This window comes from Ochotona curzoniae, unplaced genomic scaffold, assembly GCF_017591425.1.
Source record: "Ochotona curzoniae isolate NIBS_2020 unplaced genomic scaffold, NIBS_Ocur_1.0 contig_4064, whole genome shotgun sequence".
Taxonomy (NCBI): domain Eukaryota; kingdom Metazoa; phylum Chordata; class Mammalia; order Lagomorpha; family Ochotonidae; genus Ochotona; species Ochotona curzoniae.
Window position 1 is genome coordinate 6,273,760 of NW_024466107.1, and position 8,408 is coordinate 6,282,167.

The 8,408-nt window shown below is 47.8% G+C and overlaps 4 non-coding genes across 4 annotated transcripts; 2 read left to right on the top strand and 2 right to left on the bottom strand.

Annotated features, from left to right (window-relative positions):
- The first annotated feature begins 1,454 nt into the window (after window positions 1-1,454).
- TRNAS-UGA lies at window positions 1,455-1,536 on the top strand. The gene has a single exon. It is a non-coding gene; the product is annotated as a tRNA-Ser (tRNA).
- Window positions 1,537-4,157: 2,621 nt separating this feature from the next.
- On the bottom strand, window positions 4,158-4,229 carry TRNAD-GUC. Its single transcript has one exon. It is a non-coding gene; the product is annotated as a tRNA-Asp (tRNA).
- A 203-nt stretch (window positions 4,230-4,432) lies between these two features.
- On the bottom strand, window positions 4,433-4,514 carry TRNAS-AGA. The gene has a single exon. It is a non-coding gene; the product is annotated as a tRNA-Ser (tRNA).
- Window positions 4,515-7,115: 2,601 nt separating this feature from the next.
- On the top strand, window positions 7,116-7,275 carry LOC121159113. The gene has a single exon (XR_005884316.1). It is a non-coding gene; the product is annotated as a U1 spliceosomal RNA (small nuclear RNA).
- The last annotated feature ends 1,133 nt before the right edge of the window (window positions 7,276-8,408 follow it).

Here is an 8,408-nt window from a genome sequence, read left to right on the forward strand (position 1 = left end):
GGCTTAGATCAGTCTGTTCCACATCCCATCTGGCTCTTGTGCATACCTGTGGATACTGTGGCTTAGCCCCACCCCCAGACCTGGCCCACATGTATGCTAGCAGGTTCTACTGCCTTAGCCAGCCTGGCTCACTCCCAGCCTTGGTCCTCATGTTCATCCCGGAGAGCTGCAGCCCAGCAGTGGAGTGCCCACAGTTCCCCTACCAGGCCTGCTCTCAGCCTTGGCTCCCACATGTGCCAGGAGGTACTATAATCCAGTGTACATAATATATATTACATGCTGTTTTATATTGTTACATATGATATTATCACTTACTGCATATTATTATACATTATCACATTCTGGCTTTATGGTATTCTTCCAGGTAGACAAGACCTGCTCACCCATGGTGGACATGTATATTCTAATGACTTCCTTGTACATAAAAGTAGCACAAGCGTCTTTGCACATGAGCAATGCCTTTCAGCACAGGTTATCCCCCTACGGGCATCTCCTGCAGAACAAGGGGGCCGCTGTCTGTGTGTGAAGCTGTAAGGTATCAGCTAAGGCGACACAGAGATGACCTGGCTCCAGGGAAGTGGGAAGGGGCTCCCTAATGAAGAAAAGTCGTTTCTCACGCATCCAGAGGCCAGGAGTCCAATCTCAAGGTATCTACCAGGGTCTTCATGGGGTACCGAGGGAGGATCTGTCTCCTGCTTCTAGTGGTGAGATACTGCACAAGTAGTTGTCTGCTTCCCGGAGAGGAAAAGCGGTGTGAGAAGGGGAGGTCTCAGACCTGCAGGGTTTCCCAGTCTACACCTGGAAGTCTACCTGATGGTGCCCTGCTGAAGCACTTCCATGCCTGAGTGCCCATGCCTCTGGTCCCTAGGATTATTTAAAACAGAACCACAGGAAGCTGAACTCTGCAGTATTTGCGAAAAGCATCAGTCTGCACACGCTCCCCCCCCCCCCCCATTCTATATTCAGTCTGGCATTGACGAGCTCTTAAGAATTGAAGCAGACAATGTCCTTCAGCTGCAAAACTTGGCCAAAAGTCTTTCCCCCGCCCAGAGAGGATGGGGACCATTTTAGCTTTCCCTTTCTCTCCCAGCGTCCAGCTCAGCAAGACCCGCCTCTCATCTCCTGGCTCTGCCCAAATCTGGTTCATGCAGTCCAAGGTGTTTTTAGCATTCTACGCTGACAGCCAGTGCAGAAGCCTGAGGCTAGCAGAGTCACCACTGCAGCTCCACAAACACACACCCTTGGGCCTGAGGTTATCGACCAACAACTGCAAACAGGTGCGCCTGGCAGAGGGCATTCAAAACGTGCGTGTCGAAACGCGTCTTTGGATTCCACGCTCCTGGGCCGACTTCTTTGTCATACACTAAAGCATCCTTGCCCTGGTAGCGCTCTGGCAGCCCGGCTGCAATGGCGTGCATATATTCTAAAGTCTTAGGCAGCCACTCAATGGATAGGTAGTCGTGGCCGAGTGGTTAAGGCGATGGACTTGAAATCCATTGGGGTCTCCCCGCGCAGGTTCGAATCCTGCCGACTACGGTTTTAACCTGCGCAGCGTCCCGCTACTTCCTTCTGCATTTGTAATCTCCGATTTAGGGCACCGTTAGTTGATAACACCTTACAGTAACTGAATTCTGGCTGTGGAAGGCTATCCCCTTTTCCTCCAACGGACTTCAGTGCTGGGATTTCCCCTGAGTATCTTAACAGACACCCACATTCCCTTGGATGCTCCCGATTTAGGCAACACTGGGTCTCTTAACATTTTTTTTTTCTGCACTATTTGATTGCGGAAGTAACTTTTTAACTAGCATTGCAGGGAATATTAAAATAGCTAACAAACTCAGTGTAACTTACATACAGAAATGATTTTGGTACCCGCACGCATTTGTTAAGCATGTTTCTACCCAGAACTTTCTGTAAGTCAATTGCACAACTTTTCAACACTTTTCTGTTGTCCTTTATAAATCTGGGAACTGAGACCCATGGGCAAACGACGGTCAAACCAGGGAGGAAGTGCCTGGGCTGAGCTCGAGTCCCGTGCCGGGTGGGGTGTACAAGTGACCGACCAGACGAGATTTTATTGCTCTCACTTGTGGTCGGAACTCTGAAGTCCAGGCGGCTGCTCTGAGAAGCTGTAACTAAGAAGTGTTTTGTGCGCCTCACCTTGAGGAGACTGTTCAGCTGCAGTGGTCTTTACCTGGCTTTGAGCCGTAAGAGCAATGTTTGTTCTGGAAGTTTCGGGTAAATTAGCTTATAAAGAGCACAACACTCATTCAGTCTTTGAAAACTCCAGAGCCCAAAAGTCACCGAGCCACCACTTTTCTGAGTTTCAGCTTCTTGAAAAGAATAACCCTGCCCTTGCGCATGCGGGGTCTCTTTCGTTTTAAATCAAATACCTGCTCCTGACAGGCTCTTCTAGTCCTTTGGTTTACTTGTCCCGCCCTGGGTAAGCACTGTGCTTACTATCCCTATTGTTCTATGGGCTTTGCGCCCCTAATCCAACAATCTGAGATCCAGCCCCTAGTTCCCAGCTTTCTGAATGCTGGCAAGACATCACAATGGAAAACTCCACACCTGACCTGGTGTGACAGGAGACAATCACCACTCAGGGGCACTGACAACAGTAACCGACCTTCATGCATACGTACAAGTTGCACATGAAACATAAACATAATTTGGTTTTACATATGGGCCTCACCCTGACAATCTCCTTATGTACATACAAATATTTTAAACTCCATCCACCCCCCAAAAATCTGAAATCCTTCTGGGCTCTCAAGCATTTCAGATTACACTCAGATAATGCTCCCCGCCACCCCCCACCAGCTTTTAAAGACACTGTGACATTCACAGCCCAATGCAAGAACTCACCCAGGCCCATGGCTCCACTGTCTTCCCACACACTGCTTTGGTCTTGGTTCTAGTCCAGAAGTACCAGGTATACCACGTTGGCCAGTACAGCCTCATGGGTTACACACAGACGCCCGCCTGGGCAGGGATTTAATGCTCTCAAAATGCTCTCATTTGGTTCTTCAAAGGCAGTCACAGCTAGACCTCAAAGTTCACTAACTCCAGAATTTAAGTTTTGTATGAATGGAATTACAAATACCCACATGGCCTTTCGTAGAAAAAAGGCATCCTGCCCCAAAGTAGGCCAAACATCCTGACAATATCTTTACCAAGGTTCAATGAAGAGTATTTAAAAATCTCACGGCATCTTGAAGCTAGCTTCTCTAGATTTTAAAATGGATGAGGCTTCAGTATTCTGGAATGTCCTATAATTGTGAAGGAGATAGGAAAATGTGCTCTTCTGTAAGAAAATGGGAAGCTTCCCATCAGGGAGTTGAACCCCAGCCACCCACATGACAGGTGGGGATACTCAACACTATACTAATGAGGAAGGACAATGTTCAGATGTAACATCTTATGTAATTAATCAAGCCCGTTGCTCTGCAGGCCATAAGTAAATTGATCTCATCTGAGCCCCTTCGAAGCCATCGCCCCTCACTGCTCGACCAGGACTGCTAGGCCAACCAGGGTCTTGGCTTTTTGTTTTTTCAGAGTTTTTGCAACTGTGCTTTTTGGTTTTGTTGTTGTTCTTGTCAGTGATGGCCACCTCCTGAATAGGAAAATGTCCTCTCCTTTTCGGTTTCCTGGGAAAGCTAACTTAGGTCTGGATTTTTCTTTGTGAAATGGTTTTCAATCACAAATTCTGCTTTTTGATGGTGAGACAGCAATGCAGAATATTTCTTGCTGGATGGGCCCTCATAGTTAACAATCTTCTGAGGAGCTGATTGATTTTGTCTATTGTAAGTTAGCACAATGTCACTGAAACCATTCTTTTAGTTTATGCAAAATGGGCCAAAGTCTCTTCTTTCATGATATTAACAATTTCTGTTACCTTTTTTTTCCCTGAGCAACTTGCGCAGTCAACAGTATTAATCATTTTTCAAGGAGGTAGATTTTTACTGAGTTTTCTTTATTTTATGTTATTTGTGATGTTTTACTGTTTTCCTAAAAATATGTATTGATCACAACAAGTTGTAGCGTAGATTCTCTCCCTCACTTCTTGTAATTTAGCTTGGAAGTCATACAGCTGCTGCTTGGTGAGCTTTGCAAGAAATAAAGCTCTATTAAAGACTTAAAAACAGAACATCATCCTCCCCGTCGGGGAATCGAACCCCGGTCTCCCGCGTGACAGGCGGGGATACTCACCACTATACTAACGAGGAAGGGATAGAGGTTGGCCTCCCAAAACAGTACATAAGGAATTTGCCGTTCTTCCCTGGTTTGTTCCGGTTCAACGGCCCATTATGAAGCCATTGTGATACCGGACAGAATTCGGACTTGTCAAAAGAATTCCTGCGGCGTTGTGGAACTATCAAGTACTCTCATGAGTTTCCGGCTTCCGGTTCAACCGGAGCAAAAGACACATCGTAGTCGGCAGGATTCGAACCTGCGCGGGGAGACCCCAATGGATTTCTAGTCCATCGCCTTAACCACTCGGCCACGACTACACAACATGATAGAAACTCTCCAGGCCAGGAGGAGATGCATTCCTCCGAAGACTGCTGGGGCGGGAGGGAGGACAAGCGGTGCTGCGAGGCGCCTTCGGGCTCTGCCTGCCGGGCACCGGGGAGCCCGAGGGTGGACCTGGCGGCCGCCAGAAGCGCACGTGCGGAGGGCTTGGGGCTCTGCGCCTCCCTGGCCAGGTGCCCCGGGTCCAGCCACCGGGAGCGCGCCTCTCCCTCTCCCTGGCCCGGTGCCCCGGGTCCAGCCACGGGGAGCGCCTCTCCCTCTCCCTGGCCAGGTGTCCCGGGTCCAGCCACGGGGAGCGCCTCTCCCTCTCCCTGGCCGGGTGCCCCAGGTCCAGCCACCGGGTGCGCTAATCCCTGGCCGGGTGCCCCGGGTCCAGCCACGGGGAGCGCCTCTCCCTGGCGGGGCTCTCCAGCCAATCACCCCGGCGCTGACGCTCCCTTACAGACGCTAAAGGCTTTGAGGCAGGGATTTACTGGGTCGACCGGAGTCTTGGGCGAGGGCCAGTAAAAGACGCCTTAAGCTTGTTTTTTGTTTTTGTTTTTCTGCACCTCTTTGCCCTGCGGTACCTCCCCGCCCCCCAGCGTCCGGGCCACAGGAGTGGCAAGGAGCGTCTATCCCACGTGGCCGTCTGCTCCAAGCCTTGCAAATAGATGGCTCCTGAGCTCCTCTCCTCCCTGCAACTCGCCTAATTTCCAAAGGAAGATTCTAGTTTTTGTTTGTTATAAGGCAGGCGCTTCTTTTCTAGAAATTTAACTGTTAGATGATGACCACAGACCACCCGCCCGCTGGTGGAATAATATCTGCAAGTTGTTGAGAGTTGTAATGGAAGCTTTATTGGAAAATCCACTCCTAGGCCCCTTTCGCGGAGAGAAGGAAGAGGTAGGCGAAAAGGGCCTCTGAGATATGGGTGGAGTTTTATACCCCTCTAGACACGTGGGCAGGCAAAGGGGCTGTCTGTGCCCCAACTATGTAAGGAATGTCCATTCAGGTGTGCCTTGGTGAATGGAATGCTGACAGGCCGGTGACATAACTGGCTCCCGCGGCCCCTCCTGTTCCAGGCTGAAGCCTGGGAGACATGCCGGGTCCGGAGCAAATCATTAACCAACGAAATGAAGTTTTGCATTTTAGTTTAGGGCCACTGAGCTTTTCCTGGACACATAGATAGCTGTAAATCGGCTTCTGGCTACTTCTTGGGACCCTATACTCACATAAAATACAAATTTTTAAAAAAGGGGAAAATCAATCCGGGACAGGGACCGATCGGCCTGCAGACATTGGGTCTGGCCATATCAAGGTAAACACAGGCAGGATTTGAAACACATTAACTCTATGACAGGCTGTTTTTACATAGTTCATTTGTCCTGTGGCCCTGGACAGAAAACAGATTTCACGTCCTAGACTGGAGGAAGGAAGACAAAGAAAGGTGGAGAGAGGGAGGTGGCCAGTGGAGGCAGAGCAGAGGAGGGCTACAAGAAGTGGAGAACCATGTTGAATGGACATGAATCAGTTTTAAGGGGGTGACCAGTTGTCCACATCTATGTAAATTAGACTGTAGAAGGTTGTCTGTAGGACATGCATGTCTATCCTGTTTGTTACACATTTTTATCACATAAGGTGCAACTCAAGCTTTGAATGAAGTTAAATACCAAATAAACGTGAAAACGCTTCTTGCTGTACAAAAAAAGAAACTCTGCAGGACGGATCTCAGTGAAGGAAGGGAAGCAGGGCTTAGTTGCAAAAGACCAGAGTTCTGTTACTAAACAAGAAAAGAATTGCAGGTCCACACAATTAAAAGGACAAATTGTTTAGATTTTTTTCATACCACGGAATGTGGTGCCTGCAAAGAAGAAATGACAAGAATTTACAGCCACATGTAGGAATCTCAAAAATTCTTATAGGAGGGGGAACACGCATCCTACGCACATGCATGTGTAGGGTGTTCTATATATTGGAAGTTGGAAAATGAGTGGAATTCATTCACAGTGTTAGAAGTCAGCATAAGATTACCCAGGGGATATAGGGACAAGGAGGTCCTGCTAGTCTTGGGTGGGAATTCTGGTAATAGGGCAATTAGTTTAGTTCTCAAATTGAGAGCAGTGGGGTATGCGTTGTGTGTAAATATGTTGGGTTGTTCACTTTTATATGCATTTTTGTCTACCTGTTAAATCTCAGTAAGTATTATTCTCCCTTGGAAGAATATACAATCTTTTTTTCTGCCACTGAAAAACATGTTTATACATTAATATTTATCTAATGACACATCATAAGTTAAGCTTTTAGAAAAAAGATGTGTGTATTTATTTGAAAGTCAGAGTTACCAAGAGAGGGAGGCACAGACCTCACTCCCCATGAAGGCCAGGGCTGGGCCTGAAGGAACCAGAAGCCAGGAGCGTCATGGGCAAGGACCAAAACACTCGGGCATCCCTGCTGCCTAGTGGGGAACATAGTGGTCAGGATGTGAACTGGTATCCTACAGGAAGCTGACCTTGCAGGCAACCGCTTTATTGCTACACCACAACTCTGGCTCCAAGTCACACTGTTTCAGCTAAAAAAAAAAAAAAAAAAAAGACTGTTTCCAAATATTTACATGGCCAGGGAGACACCATGACCTCGATCCCAGGGCAGGGCGTGGCTCACCCGCTGCCCTCCAGATGTACTGATCCCTGAATTCTCCCCAAATGTGGGAAACTCAACTGCATGATTTGTGGTAGTGGGGCACTGCATTTGTGTTCTCCCCTGCAAAAATAACAACAGTAATAATAGGACTGCTTCCAAAATTGTACAAAAAGACACAATTGGACAGCATTATGTTTAAATTAAGTTTTCAGTTCTTTCTTTAGAAGCCTGAGCTATCGAAATAGCCTAAGTGAATTATTTAAGAGTTGACACTGAGTGAAACCATAGTAAACTTTGATTTTTACTCGCCAAGGTAAGTCTTTATTCACCGAGTTTTCTTTGAAAATGGTTTTTGTTGATGTTGTAGTTTTGGCTAGTGGTTGGCACGCAGCAGATTCTCAACAAAATTCTGACTAGATAACTCAGAAACACCATCTGCTAGCTGAATATTTATAGTACTAGTCAGTTTTTATTTCCACGAACCACCGAACACCACTGACCTAGGAACCACGGGTTTGCTTTGACTTGGTCTTTCGGAGGTGACGGGCCAAGATGGGGCAGATCGCATCGCCTCTGTGATCTGGTGACACCAGAGGGTGGCACCAGAAGAGGGTGTGTCAAGAAGGGCTCACAGGGTGACACAGCAAGTGGGGTGGCTGGGCCCAGCTCAGCTCTGCAACCAACCCTCTTGTTCTAACTTCTCTCCCAGGGCAAGTCCTGGCCACCTCCTAGATATGTAACTGGCTTCAGTGTCCTCCAGAGGAGGACCATAGCCCAACAACTGACACTGAATCGCCTGCATGAGTTTGGGAGTCTTGTGTGATTCAAGCCACACCACTTACCTTCATACATGACATACTAAAACAGAGAAGTCACTGAAGACAGAAATTCGGCGTAGCTTCCTGTTAACCCACAACATACATGGAAAGCCTCATCTGTAGGAAGAATGACAAACATTTTCCAAACCATCTAGGGCCGATCCCTTTCTAATTAGCAAGTCTTTCCTGGGTTTGCCTTTCACTAAAGGCAGCATGTTGCACAGTGTAAACTCCCTCAGTTCACAGAATCCAGCTCTGTGTAAGAGAGTCACAGAAGCCCATCTTCAGTCTCACTATCTTTCTCACTCTCTCAGAAAGACCATGATGACGGACCACGCTCTGTCTGCCTGGCACACCCCACAGCCACAAAGCCTGAGCGCTCTTTCAAGACTTTCTGAGAAGGTGAGCACCCTTAGCAAGAACACATTGCAATGCCCT